This window comes from Rousettus aegyptiacus, unplaced genomic scaffold (genome assembly GCF_014176215.1).
Source record: "Rousettus aegyptiacus isolate mRouAeg1 unplaced genomic scaffold, mRouAeg1.p scaffold_m13_p_12, whole genome shotgun sequence".
Taxonomy (NCBI): domain Eukaryota; kingdom Metazoa; phylum Chordata; class Mammalia; order Chiroptera; family Pteropodidae; genus Rousettus; species Rousettus aegyptiacus.
In genome coordinates, this window is record NW_023416287.1 from 55,821,775 (window position 1) to 55,844,273 (window position 22,499).

Below are 22,499 nucleotides of genomic sequence, written 5' to 3' on the forward strand. Positions count from 1 at the left end.
TCTATCATTTTTGCCTTCATCTAATTAATTTTTTTTTGTTTTCGAATTGCTTTATTTTTTAGAACAAGTATCACATAAGCTATATTTCTCCATGTAAACAATTTAATTATTTGTAATACTTATGAGCTAGGGGTTCTTTTGTACAAACCTGGAAGATTTTTTGCACTCAAAAGTCTAGTCTGTTTTCATCTCAATCTGTTTTCATTTCAATTTAACTTGCTCTTTTTTCAAACATCCTGTTCATTCTCATAGGTATAAAGGTATAGTTTGTATCTAGTAAAATGGTCAAATCTTAAGTGTACAACTCAGTGAGTTTTACATATGTATACACTCATGTGAACACTAACCAAATCAATTATAAAACACTTTCAACACTCAAATATTTCCTCTTTCCCTTCCCCATAAATCCCTCACCAGAGTTAAGCAATATTCTGATTTCTATCACCATAGATTAGTTCTACATGTTTTAGAATTTCACAGAAATGGAATCATATAGCATGTACTCTTTTGTGACTGAGTTCTTTGGTTTTTATAGATTTTTTTTTGGCATTTTTTATTGTGGTAAAATATATATGATACAAATTTATCATTTTAACGTGTTTAAGTGTACAGTGAAGTGGCATTAAGTATATTCACATTGTTGTGCAACCATCACCACCATCTGTCTCTAGAACTTTCCAACTTACTAGACTAAAATTCTGTACCCATTAAATATGAACTTCCCATTCCCCATGTGGCTCTGCTGCTGACAACCACTATTCTACTTTTTGTCTCTATGAATTTGACTATTCTAGGCACCTCATATAAGAGTAATCATATAATATTTGTCCTTTTGTATCTGGCTTATTTCACTTAGCATGTCTTCAAGTCATCCATGTTGTAGCATGTATAAGAATTGCATTTCTTTTTAAAGCTAAATAAAATTTCTTTGGACATATATACCACATTTTGTTCATTTATTTGTCAATGGAAATGTAGATTAAAAACAAACAATCTTTTAAAAATTTCTTCCTGTTCCTGTAGTAAATCAGATGAAGACTTTTTAAGAGGTTCTTAGGAGATCATTTTTCTGGTCTTATACTGCAGAAATTTATTCCATAGGTCACCCTTCCCCCTTCCTCATCCCCCCCTCCCTCCCGCCACTCCCTTCCCACCATCATTTCCTCAACTTTGAATTGGGAGAAAAATATCTAGGTCTGGTATTTGAAAATATATAAGGTGGGAATTTTGCTCTTAGATTAGGTACTGACGGACTCTCCTCTAATTCTCTGTGATTTGATATGTACTGGCCTTACTCCAGTTTTTATTGCTTCACAGCCATTTATCTTGTGTAGTTCTTTTGAAATGAAATAAAATCACTTCATGATTCTCTATTAGAAAGAGGATGTTTAATCTAGAGAATTTAACTCTATACTCTTCTTTAATGACATTGCGGGGTGTATGACAACCCCTTTCCCGGCTTCCACTACTTTTAAGGTTTCTCTATTTCTACCTCACCTGAAATGTTTTGCCTTTGAGAGGAGTACATATGTCAAGGTCTCCATTCTCTCTCTCTCTCTCTTTTTAAGGGTTTTTGTCTGATTAGTTTCAAGTATATAGTACATTGTTTAGACATTTATATAGTTTATAAAATGATTCCCCTAATTGTTCCTTCTCTCCTCTGGTTTTCCACCTATCCAATATATTAATGCTAACTGTATTCCCTATGCCGTGCTCTCCATCCCCATGGCTATCTATCAACTACTAATTTGTACTTTAATCCTTCACTGCATTCTCCCATCCTCCCAAACCCCCTCCCTTCTGTCTATCACCAAATTGTCTTCTATATTTGTAAGTCAATTTTTGATTAGTTTGTTCATTTTGTTCCTTAGATTCCACATATAAGTGAAATCATATAAGGTCTCCATTCTCTTTATCCTGGCCTTATTGTATACTGTGGATTGTAGAAACTAAATTGATTAAGAGGGGCTATTAATGACAAAAAGGTGAACTCTTACCATTCAGAGATCTGCTTCCACACAGTAAAAGCTACAGCTGCTCAGCTTTCTCATTAGTGAAGCCCTGTATCCCCAAACTATAGGTGGTCAGTGAGGGGAATTAAAGGGAGGTGTGATACAAAGTTCTACCTATCTATTTTCCATCTGTGCATTTCTGATTCAAAAGATGCCATATGCCTCGGATATCAATTCTGTTTCTTAATTTGGCACTATTAAAAATTTAACAATAGAAATACTTCCAGAAATCTACTCTATGATTGACTTTTTTCTTTTATTTCGGGGGTTGTGAATTTCATCTCTTTGTACCTCTTCATGAACATGTAATGAAAGGTTGGGAGAAGAACTATTAAGTGCTATTATTATTCAGCCATCATCCTAACCCTAAAGTGCGGGCCCAAGATTGTTTTACTTACTTACATAACCTGTGTGTTGTAAGACACCCAAGGAAGAGTCTCTTCCCCCACTAGCCTAATACCTTAAATGCAAATATTATGACAGTTTCTTTGTGTTAAGTACTTAACATTTTCAGGAGCCTCATAAAAAAACAAATATTCTCCAAAGTGGTAAAACAAATCACTATCATCTTGGTTTGAAAACTTTGTCATCTAGCAAAGCTGGTTTGCTTTGGCAGTAAGAAAATTAAGCACTAGATTTGATGATAGCTATTTTCCAGTATTCTGACCAGCACTTTAAATCAGGGGAGCAGAAACAGTTTTTTTGCTCTGAACTTTCCCTAGGGCCTCAGACAATCCCTGAAAAGTCCTCAGTATTTCCTATCTAGAGTATCTTAGCTATTTTATAAGCATCAGTAAAGAAGAGTTGGAAAGTACCATCACATATGACTAGTGCTGATCAGTCCCAGGCTCTTTACTGGGACTGATCAGCAGTAGTCATATGTGATGGTATTTTGACGTTGGTAGCTAACATGATTTTTTTTTTATCATTGTAAATCTTAATTGTTATAAGATCTTATAACAATCCAACACGAAAACTAAATAGAAGTGGGCTGCTCTAACTGAAGGAGGGAGTAGCACCTCAGTCCAGGCATTCCCTACTACTTTTGGCCCTGAGAGGGCTCCATGGAATTCCTAGAGCTCAGAGTAGCATAATTGCTAACTCACTGTCCTAGATATCAATAAAAGATGTTTGCGTAAGGCTGAAGAAGAGTATGAGAAAGGGCATCGAGACATCTCAGCATAACTAGAATGCTTGAGTTCTGACTGGTCAGTTATTTTAAGGAAACACTTGATTGTTGTCTATACTTAGCACTCTTACCCATTTCCTACCCCAGGCAACTACTGAGGGTGTTCCATTAGACTGTGTTATCTCTAAGACCTCAATCATCCATTATCTTAATTTCTCATATCTTTAGAAATATCCTTAGAAAATGTTTTTCTTTCACCAAATATCAGGACAAGGCTTCTAATTCTAAGAGAGTATATACATGATGGCCTATCAACCCTCTGATTACAGCTAAAAACTCTGGGCAAAATACACAAAAACAGTTACTTAAGGATTGTTAAAAATTAAAAGTAAATAAAATCAGGCTTAATGTGGTATGGAGTCAAAACTTGAAGCAGTAACACAATTTGAGAATGAGCTTTTCATTTCCCCCCACTTTTCTCTTATGGCTTTGCCCCAAGGACAGGCCCAAAGTACAGAACTGCTCAGCTGCGGTTATATAGGCAGTTAAAACTCTAAAAGAAACTTCATCTTCTTGCACAGAAGAACTGAGAAATGGGTACTCTGTGGGGCCAAGAGTATGAGAGAAGAGAAATAAACTGGAAACAAAGATAAATCTCAACATTGTATGCGTAGGAAACTATACAAGTCCCTAGTTTACCCTCGAGCTGCATATGCATGGGACAGACCCGAAGCAGCATAGCAAAGTTTTGAGAATAGAACTAAGATTTAAACCACTAACCAGGTCTCAGACTAACCTTTTAGAGGTGTGTGTGTTAAACAGACCTAAAGCAGCATTGACAAAATTTAAAAACTGAACTGAGATTTGAATCACTTTCTGTGGGCAGTGATTTTTGCTGTTCTAACAATCTGTTTATTATTTATTTATCCCTCCTCTGAAGCACTCCCCCTGCACCCACCCCCTCCACACACACACACACACACACACACACACACACACCACACACACACACCACACACACAGACTAGGGAGGTTACTTGAGGTTACTTGAGGTTGGTCAATCTGGAGTCAAATTTGAAACGCTTATGTCAATAACTTTGTGGCTTAGGTGGTGGCATAGTCTACGTAGAACTGGTGTCTCCTTTTGAACACTGCCTAAGGGGAACCTAGGCACACCCCAAAAGGTGGCCATACCCTGGAGGGTTGACTGGCAGGCTGGAAGACAGATTCTTCGATAAAGGCATTTTTACTTCAATAAGGGGCTGGGAGCTGGCTGGGAGTGCTATAGAAGTGGGGAAGATTTAATTCAATGGAGTCATTATTTGCAGGTTGCAGAGAGGAACAAAGAGAATTCACTATACCTATCTATACCGGGACATCTACAAGATCAGTACAGGCTTCTGTGTCTTTAATCCCACAAGGGGAAGGTGATAAAGGCATCATAGGTAAGTAGGCATGTAACGATTAGGCCAAGTACCCCTGCGGTGACCGTGAAGATATTTTCCTTCTTATCAAGGACAATAAGGGAAATGATCATGTAGAGGATCCCCGCCACAAAGCTTTGGAAGAAATCACCCCAGCGCCAGCTGATGAAGTGTATCTTGGTGTGCAGATTAAATGAGTAGATGGCAAATAAGAAAACAGCAATGGTTATATGACCCGCAGACAGGGAATAATATACTGGTGCAGAGGCACTGAAGCACAACAGAATCGCCAAGCAAAGTATAATCTCAGCAAACAGAACTCCCTTTTGGCTGCGTGCGAAGTTGGTGCAGATAGCCCAGTAGCTGGGGGCTGAGCCACGCTGGGAATCCTCCGTGGTGATATCAGAGTCCTTGGGGGCACAGAGAATCTGCTAGCTTCCTGGCAGGTTTGAGGATGCTGCACACCCAGACATCATGCTCACTGCACATCCAGACATCATGCTCACTGTCTAGAAAGTGATTTTTAAAATTTGTAATATGAAGCTAACTGGGTTGATCATCAGCTAAAAGAGTAATAATGATAACAATAATAACATCCTTTAGAAAATTTTAACATGATTTATATCTACATTATTTAATATTCAAAAAATCCAGAATATAATTCAAAATTCTTGATAAACAAAGGACCAGATAAATGTGATCAATTATCAAGGGAACAGACAATTAACAGATGCCAACCCTAAGATGTCACATATGTGGAAATTATAAGACAAACTTTATTGTTTTTATTATTTCTAATTTTAAAAATTACAGTTGAGATTAAATATTAAATTGGTTTTAGGTATGCAGCATAGTGGTTACACATTCCTATAACTTACGGAGTGATACCCCCACCTCCCCTTGCCCTCCCTTTCCCACCCCTCCCTCATAATTCTAGTACCTACCTGGCACCATATATAGTTGTTAAAATATTATTGCCTATATTCCTCATGCTGTATTTCACATCCGCATGACTGTTTTGTTACTGCCAATTGGTACTTCTTAATCCATTGCCCTTTTTAACTCAGCCTGCCAACCTCCTCTCCTGTCTGACAACCGTCAGTTCGTTCTCTGTATCTATGAGTCTCTCTCTATTTTTCGTTCTTTAGATTCCACATATAAGTGAAATCATGTAGTGTTTCTCTTTTACTTAGCACAATACCTTCCAAGTCCAACCACGTCATCTCAAACGGTAAGACTTCATTCTTTCTTATGACTGAATAATATTCCATTCTATATATATACCATTTCTTCTTTATGGACATTTAGATTGCTTTCATATCTTGGCTACTGTAAATAATGCTGTAATGAACATAGGGATGTACACATCTTTTCGAATTAATGTTTTGGATTTTTTCAGATAAATACCCAGAGATGAAATTGCTGGGTCATACGTAATTCTATTTTTAATTTTTTGAGGAAACTTCATACTGTTTTCCATAGTGGCTGTACCAATTTGCAATTCCACCAACAGTGAATGAGGGTTTCCTTTTCTCCACATCTACACCATACTTGTTTTTGGTTTATTGATGATAGCCATTCTGAAAAGTGTGAAGTAATATCTCATGGTGGTTTTAATTTGCATTTTTCTGATGAATAGAGATGTTGAGCATTTTTTCATATATCTGTTAGTTATCTGTTTGTCCTCTTTGGAGAAACATCTATTCAGGGTCTCTGACCATTTTTTTAATTGGATTGTTTATTTTTTTTAATGTTGAGTTGTATGAATTCTTTATATATTTTGCATATTAACTCCTTATTTGATATATCATTGATGAATATCTTCTCCCATTCTGTAGGTTGTCTTTTACATTTTGTTGATGATTTCCTTTGCTGTGCAAAAAAGTTTAGTTTGATGTAGTTCCATTTGTTTATTCATTGTCATTTCCCTTGCATGAGGAGATATATCTAAAAAAGTTTGGACGTTGTTCCATAGTGTAGTGGTTAGCACATCTGCACCCCAGGGGAGCCTCAGTCCATGGTCTATGGCCATGCCACCCTGAAAAAGTCCGATCCCGTCTGATGTTGGAAGCTAAGCAGGGTTGGGCCTGGTTAGTACTTGGATGGGAGACCACCTAAGAAGACTGGGTGCTGTAGGCATAAATAATAATAAAATATATATATATATATAAATCAAAAAATTATACTGGGAGGGGAGAGGGTAGATGGAGGAAAACATTTTAATCATTTCTTCAATTTAAAAATATAATTAATTAATTAATTAGAAAATAAAAAGCATTTAAACTTTAAAAAAATAAATTAAAAAATAAAATAAGAATTCCAAGAGCAATGCCAGAGAATTTACTGTTTATATTTTCTTTCAGGAATTTTATGGCTTTGGGTTTAATATTGAAATCTTTAATCCATTTTGAGTTTATGCTTGTACATGGTATAAAAAGATGGTCTGGTTTGTTTTGCATGTAACTGTCCATGAAAAAAAAACCTAGTAGTTTAAAGGGCACCTAGATTATAGGTGAAGGAAATCAATTTTCTTACTATGTCTGCCAAATGGGTGGGCAATGCTGAAGTTTTCTCCAGGATCAGTGGTGCTGGCAAACCCTATGTTTTATGTTCTCCTACTACCTTTATAGCCCTGGGTAGGAGCACTGTTCAGGTTCTTAAAGTGGCTTGCCAAAACTGTCCTAGTGCACCTTGAGCCCTGGCCTAAACCAGTTTTAACAGTTATTACAAAGGTGGCCCCAGCATGGCACATCCCGGGATCCCTCAGCCTGTGCCCATCCCAGCTCCAGCTATCCCAGCATGGTGGCTTTAGTGTGAAGTGCTCTGAAACCCCTTGATTATGCCTGTTCCAGCTCTAGCCATCCCCAAAGGGCAGCCCCAGTGTAGAGCACCCTTCGACATCCTAGCCCACATCTGCTCCAGCTCCAGCTGGCTTGTCAAAGCTGCCTGGCACACACATTCTACATAGGGGTCACTCTTACACAGGTCACTCCTTAAAGACTGGGAGAGGTAGCTGTTTTGCATCATTCATAGACACAAACACAAAACATTAAACAAAATGAGAAGACAAAAGAATATAATCTAAATGAAAGAACAAGATAAAACCCCATAAAAACCCTAATGAGACAAAGAGCAGTAATTTACCTGATAAAAAGTTCAAAGTAGTAATTATAAACACGTTCACTGACCATAAGAGAAGAATAGAGGAACACAGTGAGAACTTCAAGAAAGACTTAGAAAATATAAGAAAGAACTTATCAGAGTGGAAAAATACAATAACTGAAACAAACAAAAAAAATACACTAGAGGAAAACAACAGCAGATTAGATACAGAAGAACAGATCAGTGATTGAGAATACAGAATAGTGGAAATCAATCCAATTAGAACAGCAGAAAGGAAAAGGAGTTTTTTTTAAAAAGTGAGGATAGTTTAAGGAACCGCTGGGATAACATCAAGCATACTAACATTTGCATTATAGGGATCCCAAAGGAAAGAGAGAGAGAAGGGAGCAGTAAACATATTTGGAAAAGTAATGGCTGAAAAATTCCTTAATCTGCGAAAGCAAATAGACAACCAAGTCCAGGAAGCAGAGTCCCAAAGAAGATAAACTCGAAGAGAACCACACTAAGACATGTTATAATTAAAATGGGAAAAGTTAAAGATAAAGGACAGAATCTTAAAGGCAGCAAGAGCAAAACAACTAGTCATATACAAGGGAAACCCAATAAGACAATTAGCTGATTTTTCAGCAGAAACTTTTCAGGCCTGAAAGGGGTGGCAATCTATATTTAAAGTGCTGAAAGAAAAAAAAAAAAAAACCAGCAAGATTATCAATCAGAATCGAAAGACAGATAAAGAGTTTCCCAGATAAGCAAAAACTAAAGGAGTTCATCACCAATAAATGATCCTTAAAGGAAATGTTAAAGGGTCTTATTTAAATGGAAAGTAAAAGACCATAACTAGAAATAGGCAAAAATATAGTGAAGGCAGTGGATCAGCCACTTAAAACACTAGTATGAAGGTTAAAAGACAAAGGTAATAAAATCAACTATAACTGAATAAGCAGTTAGGGGAGACACAAAATAAAAGATGTAAAATATGACATCAAAAACATAAAACATGAAGGGGGACTAAAAACGTAGTGCTTTTACAATGTGATCTAACTTAAGTGACCATAAGCTTTAAATAAACTGCTATAATTATATCTATCTATATCTCTATTTGTCTATATATCTGTCTCTATAGCTATAGCTATATCTAGATACATAGATACAGATATATAGACATATAAAGTTTTAAAAATAAAAAGGTATTGTTTTGTCTTCTGTACACTGAATTCCTTCCCTTTTAATTTCCATTTTGATACTGTATGTGGCTATAGATACTCATATAAAACAAATGCATGCGATGTTTGCAAATTGCCTTATGGTCTTCCTTTCAATGACATTGTCCTTATAATGTTTGTATTGTTTGTAGTGGTGGTCCCTCTTTCATTCCTAATATTGGTAGTTTGTATCTTCTCTTCTTCTTGGTCAGTTTGACTAGAGGTTTATAAATTTTACTAATCTTTTCAAGAAATTAGCTTTTCATTTCATTGTGTTTTTTTCTATTATTTTGTTTTCAAATTTATTGGTTTCCATTCAAACTTTATTATTTCCTTTCCTCTACTTGCTTTGCATTGAATTTGCTCCTCTTTTTTCCCTAAATTCTTAAGCTGAAAACCGGCTATTGGTTTTAGACTTTTGTTTTCTAATACAAATGTTCAGTTCTACAAATTTTCTTCTAAGTACTGGCTACACTTCACAAATTTTTGTAGGTTGTATTTTCATTCAGTTCCACATATTTTCTAATTTACCTTGAGATTTCCTCTTTGACATGTGGCTTATTTAGAAATGTGTTGTTTAATTTCTAAATACTTGAGGATTTTCCTGATTTTTTCTATTGTTTTCTTATTTAATTCTGTTTTTTGGTCAAATAATATACTGAGTATGTGTTGTTGTTGTTTTTTTTTTCCCAACTGACTTTTTTATATTGTGGTAAATACACATTAACACAAAATTTACTATTTTAAATATTTTAAGTGTACAAGTCAATGGTTTTAAGCACATTCTCAGTGTTGTATAACTATCACTACTATTTCTAGAACTTTTTCATTATTCTAAATAGGAATTCCTCACCCATTAAACAATAACTCTCCTTTCCCTCAGCCCCTTCTAATCTGTATTCTACTTTCTGTCTCTATGAATTTCTGTGTCTATTCTGTGAATGTTTTTAATACTTTAAATTTGTTAAGATTTGTTTTATGGTCCAGATTATGGTCTACCTTGGTAAATGTTTCATGTGCATTTAAAATTTGTATATTCTGCCGATGGTGAAATATCCTATAAATGTAAATATGGTCAAGTTGGTTGATAGTACTATTCTTTTACACCCTGTGGATTTTTTTAGTTAAATTGTTCTTTTGATTTCTGAGAAAGAAGTGTTGACGTCTCCATGTATGAATGTGAATTTTCCCTTTAGTTCTATTAGTTTTGCTTCATATATTTTGAAGCCCTGTTATTGGGAAGATACACATTGAAGATCGTTACATCTTTTTGATGAGTTTTAATTATATCCCATTTATAATTATATAATGTTTCTCTTTATCCATGTTAATGCTTCTTTTGCCAAGTCTTCTTCAATACAAACCTTTCAGGATCATGAATTGGAAAGTACTCCATTTACACTCCCCAGTCAAATATCTTAATCTAATTTTGTCAGATAACTAAATTAGTAAACATGTTTCTAAAAACAGAACTATTTGCCTTACAGAACAAACTGAGAGCTGTGTAGTGACTAAAACATATACCCTCCAAATATAAGGCAATCTCACATTAGCAAAGGAGAAAAATTTTAGAAAGCATTTTATGGCGATAAGTTAAAATAGTGGATTAGATGAAATTTGAAATACTATATGGAAGACTCTGTTGTGTTACTACTTACATTTTGGGATCTCTAGCCTGTTTCCTTATCCTGTACTTCCCCAAAACTAATGTTCTAGTAAACAGCAGTGGGACTGAGCATCAGAGTGACCCCTAATGCCAGAGTACACACACTCCCACTCCTTAAATGCCAACCTAAATTCCTGAGGAAGCCAGGATTGACTCGATATCTATTTCTGGATATCAGAATAGTGGAGTGTTTTGGTCATTTTTAGTCCTAACAAGGCAGCATTAGCCATCATAGCTTGTTTTGTCAATGGTGGAGAAAATAGTATCACATCACCACCTATTCATGACTGTTATTTCCCTGGCAAGGAACTTAAAAAAAAAAAAAAAAAAAAGACGACAAACCAGAAAACATCTCTTACTGCCTAAAGAAAGGGAAAAATTTTTTGCTGTGAATTGGAAGAAAAGATAAATATGAAAACAGGGAGTATCTTTTCTGAGTCTTAACTTTCTCATCTGGCCTATGAGGATATGATAATGCCTGCCTCCGATGGTGTTGTGAAAAACAAAAAAGATAATTGATAAAAATAATTTAATAAACTGTAAAACTTTCAGTAAATATTAGTTATTAATACTGTCTCATAAGCATCAATAAGATTTATCATCTTAACTAATTAGTTTTAAGTGAAAAAGTTGATGCTTTAATTTAGGCTTATATTTTTTTCAAATCACTTTTTTACTTTATAAAGTGAAGCAGTTGGCATTTCAGCAATTTTTTTTTAGTTTTATCAAGATATAATTGACATACAGCACTGTATAAGTTTAGGGCATACAGCATAATGATTTGACTTACATATATAGTGAGTAAATTATATTAATTAATTAATTTACTTTAAGCTCTTTGGAGTCCTTGATTTTTTCTCTTTTTCCCCCCAACTTTATTGAACTATAATAGATAATTAGTTGCTCGTATTTACATTGTAAAATTCAATGAGTTTTTTTTTAAATTATAGTTGGTATATAATAATATATGTATTTCAATTGTATAGCATAGTGATTAGAGATCTATATAACTCACAAAGTGATCACCTTACTAAATCTGGCATTCCTCTTCTCTCTTACATATTTATTACAACATTCTTAACTATTTTCCATATGCTACACTTTATATCTGCATGTCTATTTTGTAACTATCTATTTGTACTTCTTAATCTCATCTAGTAGTTCTCAAAATATTTTCTGTATCTATGAGTTTATTTCCACTTTTGTTGTTGTTGCTGTTGTTTATTTTGTTCTTTAGATTCCACATGTACTTGAAATCATACAATATTTTTCTTTATCCAATCCATTTTATTTAGCACAATACCCTCTAGGTCCATCAAGGCATTATCTTTTTCCACCTCCTTCCTTTTAGTCTGTGTGTCTTTTAATCTGAAGTGAGCCTCTTGTAGGCAGCATATGGAGGGGTCTTGTTTTCTTATCCATTCAGCCACTCTATTTTTTGGTTGGAGCACTTAATTTTTTCCATTTGAGGTACTTGTTGATAAATATGTAGTTATTACCATCCTTTACTCATGTTTTTGGTACATGTTTTTTCTTCTTAAAGAAGTCCCTCCAACATTTCCTGTAATACTGGCTTGCTGTTGATAATTTCTTTTAGCTTATTTTTGTCTGAGAAGCCCTGTATCTGTCCTTCGACTCTAAATGATAGCTTTGCTGGATAAATTATTTTTAGTTGTAGATCCTGGTTTTTCATTCTATTGAATACTTGTGCCAAACCTTTCTGTCCTGCATAGTTTCTTTTGAGACATCAGCTGCCAGTCTTATGGGTGCTCCCTTATAGATAACTAACTGCTTTTCTCTTGCTACTTTTAAGATTCTCCCTTTGTATTTAAACTTTGGAATTTTAATTATGATGTGTCTTGGTGTGGGCCTCTTTGAGTTCATTTTTTTTGAGACTCTCTGAGCTTCCTGGGCTTGTATGTCTATTTTCTTCACTAGGTTAGGGGAGTTTTTCCATCATTATTTCTTCAAATAGCTCTTTAATCTCTTGTTTTCCTTCAGGTACTTCTATGACATTTAATTATATTCCATAGGCTCCTTAAATTATTATTATATCTTGGTTTCCTTTTTCTTGGCATTCTGATTGGGTGTCCTTGGCTTCTCCATCCTCTATATCAGTGATCTGATCCTCTTCTTTATCCATTCTGTTTATTCCCTCTAATATACTCTTCATCTCAGATAATGTTTTCCATTTCTAACTGGTTCCCTTTTATAATTTCCATTTCCATTTTTATGTTTTTTATCTCTTTGTTAAAGTTCTCACTGAATTCATCTACACTTCCTTAAGTTCATTGAGCATCTTTATGAGCAATGTTTTGAACTTTGCATCCGTTAGATTGCTTGAGTCCATTATTCTTGGATCTCAGTTCTGTTCTCTCATATGGTTTCTGCTTTGTCTTCCCATTTTGGCTGCCTTTCTGTGTCTGTTTCTATGTACTAAGCAAAGATCCTAAGTCTCCTGATCTCATTAGTGTGGCTTTGTGTAGTAGGTGTCCACCGGCACAGTCCTGAGAGGGTGAAGTTTAGCTGTAAGCCAACTTGAGTCTCAACCTGTGCCCCGCTGGGGCCATCTGTTAAGATTTAGCAAGCAATCCACAGATACCGTGCTTATAGTTGCCTCCAGAGGCCACACCAGAAACTGAGGCCAGCTGTCACCAGTGTGAATCTTGGTGCTGCTCAGCAAGCAGTACTGGACTCATGGAGGACACAATTGGATGTGGCTTGGGTGGAACCATGAGTTGGGGGAGGCAGAGTTTCAGGGAATCCTCTGGGCTAAGTGACCTCTGTTATCCAATTTGATGACTTCTCAGCTATGGCAGTGCTGCATCCGCACACTGGAAGTGGGGAGGGCTCAACAGAAGAACAATGGATACCCAACACTTTTTCCCAAGAGAGATCCTTGCCTCCAGCCCTTCACTCCAACAACTTAGTGTCCCCCTGTAAGTCCCTGGTGCCCCCTATGCAGCCAACTAGACACTGGTGCTCAGAGCAAGCAGATCCATCACCACAAAAATCCACTCTCCAACTAGCTCCCTTTAAGAGGCATCTGTCTCACTCAGCCACTCAGGGACAGCCTTGCATCTTTGCCCCCTCCTACCTTCTATCGTTACAGGGTGATTTCTTATTTTTCTCTCTAGTTGTAGGGCTTCTGTTCCTTTAGATCCCAGGCAACTTTGCTTGCTGTTTGCTCTGTGTTTCTGTCACAACTTTGATGTGGTCATAAGAGGGATGAACGAAGCCTCTTGAGCAAAGTACTTTTTAGAGTCTTTTATCCTTTATATTAATTCATCTGCTTTATATTTCCAACAAAATGATTTTATCTATCCACACTATTTTCAATGAAGCCATATTCATTAAAAGTATTTTAAGAATACAAAATATTTCCATGAATATACATGGTACATCTTATCTTTTAAAGACTAAATTTGAAAAGCTAAAAAGCTTTCCTCAGCTGTTTCTAAAATACATTGCCTCTAAATACCAGTCTTCAAGTTCTCAGAACTCATATACAGTCATCACTACAGCCTAAGATATATATTCAGCATTTTATAGTCCATGCACAGTATAGTTATAAAGTCCCTATACACTATGTGTAGTTTTTGAAATATATGAGATTGACAAAAATAATTTAATAAATTATATTTTAAAATAATTTATTTTGTGCAAATTATGCTAATTATTTTTAAATTATTCAGAATAATTCAAAGATTTTAGTGTGCTTCAGCAACATCTTTTTGAACATTATGTATTGACATGAACGTGAATGTTCATAGAAGTTCATAGGAAATACTGTTAAAAGCATAGCCTGGAAAACTAAATTTAAAAAAAAGTTATCTTTCTTATTTGGAATTCATTTTGATTGAGATTTTCTTTGCAAATATGAAGTTTTTTATAATTAAAATATTTAACTATTTGATTGTCTCAGTTGCTTGCACTCTGAGTAAACCGGAGTTTTATGTATTTTGCGCTAAAGAGTAAATTAGGAGAGAGAGAATGCATTCATAATGACTAAGAATTGGCATTTGTTGAACTTAAAAACAGTGATTTATAAGTGAATTGTTCACTTTATTTTTCAGTTTCTCACTATTAAAATGTAAGGGCTAGATATTTAGATTGATGCATTTAAAAAATTTTAAAAATTTATTAAAAATAAGTTTTGCATTTTTCATAGTTAAGAGATAAATGCAGATATTTCGCTAAGATATATTATTTATTTTATTTTGTTTTATTTTTATTTTTTTGTTTTTATTATGGTGGCATTGGTTAACAAAATCAGTAAGTTTCACATGTGCAATTCAACAGTAATATTATTTATTTAAAATATCAAATTATATGGAATAAAATGTCAGAGAAAGGTGTTGGAGAAATGTTATAATAGTTCATATTGATAATTTTAATGAATAGTTAATATATTTACCAATGTTTATTAAGCCCCTACTAGGTGCCCTTTATAGTTCTAGAATTTTATCTAATTATTTCATTTTAATTATCATAGCCCCCTGATATATCTTTATTTTACAGATAAAGACATTGAGTCTCAGAATATTAATTTATGCATGTCAGAAAACTAGTATATGACAAGAATAATTTTGAACAGGTCTCTAACTTCCCCATCTGTGAATTTGCATATGTTTATATGTATTCATGTGTGTGTCTATCTGAATATACAAGTCTCTATTATTTTCACTTGTATTGAAAAAGGAAACTGGAAATATTTTCCCTTCTTTAGTGTCTGATGTAAAATTTGTATAATTTTTAAGGGTTTTCAAAAACATTGATGCGTATAGTCACATTATGCATCTCATGAGTACATTTATGTTTTTATAGTTGTTTTGCCTCCTTGAAGCAATATTGTTATTTGATATTTTGATAGAAGAGTGTTTTCCTCTAACACAAAGGTATGAAAAAAATTTGAAAGTTTAAACTACCTCTGAATGGCTAAGAAATCAAGTTTAGACATGCTGTAAAATATACTAAATAACTCACAAATAGCAGTTTAAATTTCTTTAGTTTCAAAAAAGTTTTTAATAGACTTTGTTTTTTAGAACGCTTTTAGATTCATAGCAAAACTGAGTGGAAAGTATAAAAAGTTCCCATATATCCCTGCCCCTGACATGCGGAGGCTCCCCCATTACTGACATTCTGCTACTAAATGATATATTTCTTACAATCAGTAAACCAACATTGTCACATTATTATCACCCAACACCCATCGTTTTCATCAGGATTCACTCTTGGTACTGTACATTCAATGGGTATGGACAAATGTATAATATGTATCCACTATTCTAGTACCCTACAGAGTAGTTTCACTATCCTAAAAAGTCATCTCTCTCTCCCTCATAATCCCTAACAACCACTGATATTTTTACTATCTCAATTTTGTCCTTTCTAGGATGTTATATAGTTGAAATACAGTATGTAGCCTTTTCAGATTGGTTTCTTTCACTTAGTAATATACATTTAAGTTTCCTCCATGTCTTTGCATGGCTTAATAGCTCATTTCTTTTTAGTGCTGAATAAAATTAAGTAGCATCTGATGATCTTACTGAGGCAGGCCAAGTAAGTAGTTCTTATGATGCCAACACATTAAGGAGAAATTCAAGTTGAATTTATTTCATCACACTATTAGTTCATTTCTCATCACTAGTGGCCTAGGCATCTGCCTTGCATTCAGAGAATACTAATTAATGCTAATATTAGCTTCGTTAGCACACAGGAATGAAAGAAGGAAGGAAGGAAGAAATGAGAAAGTCTGCTGCCCCTAAAGGCAGTGAAAACCTTTTCTTCTCTACTTCTTTTTTTTTTTTTTTGTATTATCTATGCCATTCTTTTTCATAGTCCATTATATTTAGCTTTGTTAAATACTGGCCTAGAGTGATACTGAGCAGACACTGACTTTCTCTTCTATCTACAGAGACCTGTGTTCATAGAAAGTGGGTTTCTCATGGGAAGTTTTTTGCGATTTTGATAAGCAATCTAAAACAAAAATAGAAGAATAAAGGCCTGGCGGGGGTTGCTTGTTAGGGATGGGGAGATCTGTTGGACCTTGTTACTAAAAAATTGCTGTTTTCTGAGTATTGCATGTGTGTTTCAAATATACAATATGTCATTTTTAAAAGGAAGAGAGGGAGAAGAGTTTGATACTAACTTTCTCTTTCTGCCTTGATCTCATTGAGATTTTTTGGGGGGTGGGGGGGGAGGAGCGGGTGGTGTCTAATGCATTCTTCTTCAAAAGGGCAGAATCCAGGCCCGATGCAATGTGAGAGAAGGGGTTAGTCTGTTTCATAAACTGTTAGAAAGATTTGAAAAATAGGCAATCTAATTGACTCATACATGACTCATGGCCATTTAAATGCTTGCAAAATTGCTTCTTGTGCAGTAGTAGTGACCACAGAGAAGCAGAAGTAAAATAGAAGTGAGATGAGAATTCTTAGGAAATGTTTAACAAGACTGTAAAACTCCTGTTAAACATTATGTTTAACCTTATACAGAACTGTCCTTCGGAAAATTAAATGCATTTCAAAGAGCACACTGAAAATCAAAATTCACATATTTTGCCAACAAAATAATACCTCTTCAGTGTTGAAAAAATACATTATCTGTCAGAACTAAGTGCTGAAGAGAAACTTTTTTTTTCAAGAACTATAACTACATTGTTACTTGGAAATTTGTAATCTGCTTTACAAGTTACTAAAATAGAAGTTGACATAACTCCCATGTTTGCCATTTACATTTAATTAAAGGCATTACTTAAAATAAAATATATTTGGGTATTTATTTAAGCTATCAGCAACATACACAGGTAGTACTTTCTCTATATTCATTTTTAACAAAAATTTCCTTTTGCTGTCTTCTTCAAGACTCTGTCCTTATATTGATTGCCTTTATCTGATTATTTCTTAGTTTTTCTCTGCGCTCTGCTAAAACCTGCCTCATACCATTGTTCACATCATTCGTTTTTCCATTTCAATCATACTCCAAAAAGTCATCTGTTTGTGCTCTTCTTTTACTAACTAACAAAATGTAATCAGCTGAAATATAATACAATGAATTTATAGTTTTTGTCTCTAAATTGGTTGGTCAGACATCAATTTGGAATTAAGAAATTATTACCTCCTGTGTAAGATTTCATTCTAAAACCCTACGTTTTCATAATGACAACAATATAGTTATACTCAACATATTCTTTGTTACAAACAATTATTTCCTTAGTTATCAAAAATATTTTTCAGGCATCCACTTCAATTTTTTAACTAATTTTGTTATTTGTTTTATTATTGTTCTTATTAGTTTTCTTAAATACTAATTCACTAAAGCTTTATGATATCATCATTTTGAATCACAATGAAAAACCGAATTTCCTTTAGAGGCTAAACTAAGAGATGACATTCATTATTAAAGTAATTTTTTTCTCCTAGTATTTAGTTATGAAAAGCTTTTGAACATTTTGTATATGTGTGTATATGACTTACTAGACTATAATACTAACTAATAAAAAGGGTTAAACCATTCTAAAGGAAGAAAAATCTTATTTAAGTACAATATTCCAATACACATTTTGCTTTTAAAAAGTCTTATTTAAATATTTAATGTTGAATGGTCATTAAATTTATTTATAATTTTACGCTATATATTAATGTATTATGTATAATATATATAAAGTTTCTGTCCTGGCTTCAAAAAATTTGCCCTATATGTTATGCCATAGTTAGTTCCAATCATTTGAGATTTTCTATTGATCTCATGAGATATTTTGAATATCTTCCTGAACAAAAATCTTAACCATTCTCATAGAATTTAAGAATTGCAAGTAAAATATATGAAAAAAAGAAAGCTACAACCTTCAAATCACTACCAGGATATGTGCTGTCCTCTTTTTCTTGGTCTTTATGGCTTAAAACATAGAAGCAGAGATCAAATGAAGTTTGAGACAAATACTGCACCTCTTAACCCAAAGAAGGTAGGGAGAGCAGAGCTGTAGGTCATGGCTTTAGCCACTGCCACTTCATTTTAAATCCTTCCTTTAGGAGAGTCAAAAATTAAAGAAATGTGTCTAGCCCATCTAGATGAAGAGTTAATATAAATAAATTTAACTTTTACATTGTTATCCTTTTAGCTTCCAAACATTGGCTGTTTGACAGAATAATTTAGTTTCCTTTCCACTTCAAGATTTATGTACATGGGCCTAGTTTTACTCTGGAACAGAAAGGCTGTCACTTCAGTTTGTGGGTAAGCCCTTTACCTGTGTTGACAGAACTCCACAGGGCAGGCCAGGCAAATGAATGTGCTTGTTGCTAGGACACCAGGCTGTTTCCAGGGCAGCAGGCCATTGCTATTTGCTATTCTCCTGACTACTAGCACTACACCTGTTCCTTAAGAATATGCTTGTTTTCCTTCATTATAAAGCAAACAGTAGAAAATAACACAACTGCGTGGCTATAACTTCTCTGTAGCTTTCTGAGAGGAATATAATACACCAAAATACAATTTGATTTATGAAAGGAAATTCACGAATCCATACAACACCTAAGCCTTCATATGTAATAACACATTTATCTGATTGGTTGAGTCATTCTTATATTTATAACCCACTATGTGCCACAGAAGATGTGAGGCAAAATGTATATTCTTCTGAGGCCACCCTAGAAGAATATGTCCTACACGTGCTCATGGGGTGACTGTCTTTTTTATGAATTTTTCAAGATTACACATGATGACTTCTTATGGAACTCACCTTTTCCTGCCCCCTACTAGCGTCTAGTTGTCAACAAAATTGTCATCACTACTGTCTCTGCCTGCTAACTAGGGCCAGGACTAGGGGGCCAAAGCACAAAATTTAAGGATGCCCTCACTGTCAGGGTTACACAAGTGCCCTGCTACTAACATTTACCCAAAGGTGGTAAATACTTGAGTCAAGGATGCCCAGATCTGTGTCAAGAGCAAGTCTCCTGTTACTGATTAAATCGCTAATTTCAAGAGTTCTTAATCTTTCAATTCAGTTTTAACTGCTTCCTTCATTACTCTAAAACTAAAGTACCCTAAGATTAAAGCATAAATCTGTGGGAACTGGACTAGAGAACAATTTAATTTACTGACACTGCCTTATTCAGAACCATCTCTTTACTCCAATGCTGACTGTCCAAGCAGGGTTCTTTGGTCCTCCATGTGAACAACATTCTATGGCCCAAACACTGTTTCTTGAAACATGCTCACACATTCACCTTGGATTCTAGGTGAATAAGGTTCAGTTTTAACAGCACATAATTTCTACTTTTTGGAAAGCAGCTTCGCATGATACAGTATCTACCTAATGTGGCAGTAAAAGCTACTGAGCCCCTCCCCCAACTAATTCTCTGCAAAACCACCTCCCCCACAAATCCCACCAATAAACCAGCTTGATGTCTGTCTTATCTGCCAACATCTACATTTCCTTCCAGAGAGAAGACACAGTTCAATATGCAGAACTTTTCCCTCTCCAGTATCTCCGCCCTCCAATTCCAGGACATCATCAGTACAGGTGAAAAGAAAAGCCTGTCTCAGCGGCCATGACTCTACCGGCAGTACTTCAAAGTCATTCAAAATGCACAAAGACAATCCACTTACTTCCAGCAGCGAACAGCACACAGTCTTTTCTCTGAAAGGATCAAGGGACAAACCATATATTCAGGTTTCTGCAGTCAGTTTAGAAAAAATTCTGAACATAGTGAAGGCAGATGATGCCAAGGTCAAATGAAGTCTACGGCCACTGCTTCAGTGACTGCCTGCTCCGCCACCTCCTTTGCTGTCTCCACCTCACCTTAAGTAAGCTGGTCTTGATGCCCAAGTCAGTGCCACCTTCTCCAGAGATCTTAAATGGCAAAGGAATTTCGTCCATCACAATACACAAGAAACACCACAATAGCACCAAAAACTACAGCAAGCCTTACAGGAGACCTTAGAGAGAGAATTTGACCCAAAGGAACACTGTATGGTATTGGATCCTGAGACAAAGAAACCTTATACAAGATCCCTCACCTGCAAGACACATTCACAAAGCCAGTGGAGGGCAGTCCCTGGCCAGAAAAAGCAATTTGACTTCCCTCTGGCAGAACACAAAGCCAAGACCTGGGAAAAAGAGGTTATAGATAAAGAATAACTCTTGACTTTTTGGCAAAGGAAGTACTTCAAACCAATCTGGCCAAGGCACAACTTTCTGCCAGGATCTGTAGGAAGCTCTGGGCCAGAATTTAAAGTAACGTCCCCTCCAAAATCCAGACCACCCAACTCTGTGCTTCCTAGGCCATCATCTGCAAGTAGCATAAGCAGCAGCACACCTTCATATCACAGTAGCTATACTCTGGAACTTCCTCTGCCCCCAACTGGAGGTGACCTCAACAGCCAAATGTTGAGTGATGAAGGACAGAGCCAAGGTATCCGAGAAGTTAAGACTCTCAGTTCTCCACCCACTACTCCAGACAGCTTGTGTTTTGCTCATTCAGGAGTCTCCTCATGGGACAAGGGTACTATCTGTTTGATAGAAGATGGGATCATTTTCAATTTGCACTAAGCTCCATGGTTAAAAAAAAAAAAAAACACTTAAATTCACAGATCTGGAAGCACAGAAATCCAAGCCACAGGGCATCAGGTCCCTTCCCCATTTTCAGGACTTGCCTAACCAATTTGCTGTCACTGAGTAACACTGTGGCTGCCTGAGTGTCAACTCTGAAGAGCATAATACCCTACTGCCCTCTCAGACTCATGGCCCAAAACCCCAGGCTGTCATGGGCTCAAACCTGGAGGAATGGCAGGCAATGGGAACTTTGGAGGCATTAAGAAGAAGAAAAAAAATGGCCTAGACTCTTTTTTCTTTAACAGGAATTTAACTCTGCATCAGGAGACGCCACACAGTATTCTCTTTCAGCTACAAAGTCCCCTTCTGTGGCAGATGGACCACGCTCTTGCCAGTAGCCCACATCACCACCCCTGTTCCAGCATCCGTTGTACAGCCTTTCAGCAACCGCAATGCCATGTATCTTCTTTCAGCTCCCATCAGCTCCAGACTCACCTCTTACATAATGACATCAGCTATGCTCTCAAACGCAGCTTTTGTGACAACGCCGGACTGAGCACCCTCATGTCGCACTCCATAGCTTTCCCTCATGTGGCTGCAACCCTCAACATCGTGGACCAACCATCAAGGCCGTTTCCTCTGTGTCCCTGATACCAGCCGTCATCCTTTCCCCATCCTACAAGCCATCAAAACCAGAACCAGAAAATCCCCAGAAGTCAAAGACCTGTCCACCTGCATGTAGTGACAAGCTTCCAAGTAACAAAAAGAGGAAGAAGCACAGTCCTGGACTTCTCGTCTTCCTCCTCATTCTCCTTGCAGACATCTCTCTCTTCGCCATTCTCAGGACCTCCCAAAAGAACTACTTTGAATGCCAGTTCAGCTTTGAACTCCTATTAGGTGGGCCCTCCCTAGAACAGTCTGCCTGTATACAACTCAAGCAATGGGTGGAGCCCACTCAGTACCAAACTGGAGCCCTCGGGACAGACCTGGCCACCCAGTGGCCCCGCAGACATATGGAGACACGTGGCCTCGACAGGCAGCAGCAGTGACTCCTGTCCCTTCTTGGTGCTCTCCTTTATAGAGGACCTCTCTCTGGCCTCACACAATGCTTGCTGTGTCTTCTATGCCCCTCTCTTTTGACAAATCGGAAGGGGAAAAAAAGCATAAAAACTCGAGTTCTAGTAGCAAAGCCTGTAAAATCACTAAAATGCCTGGTATTAATAATGTTCACAAAAAGAATGCCCAGCATTCTTGCACTGTGCCCAGCCCCTCCTCTGGGCAGGTTGGGAAAAAATAACAGCCTAGCTTTGTCACAGTCCAGTCCTTCAAGCATATGCAGCCCAGGACACAGCCAACAGAAAACCACAAACAGAATAAGGACTCTTCTATAA

The 22,499-nt window shown here is 36.0% G+C and overlaps 2 pseudogenes; both read left to right on the forward strand.

Annotated features, from left to right (window-relative positions):
- The first annotated feature begins 4,450 nt into the window (after positions 1-4,450).
- LOC107520574 lies at positions 4,451-22,499 on the forward strand (annotated as a pseudogene).
- On the forward strand, positions 6,586-6,704 carry LOC118610180 (annotated as a pseudogene).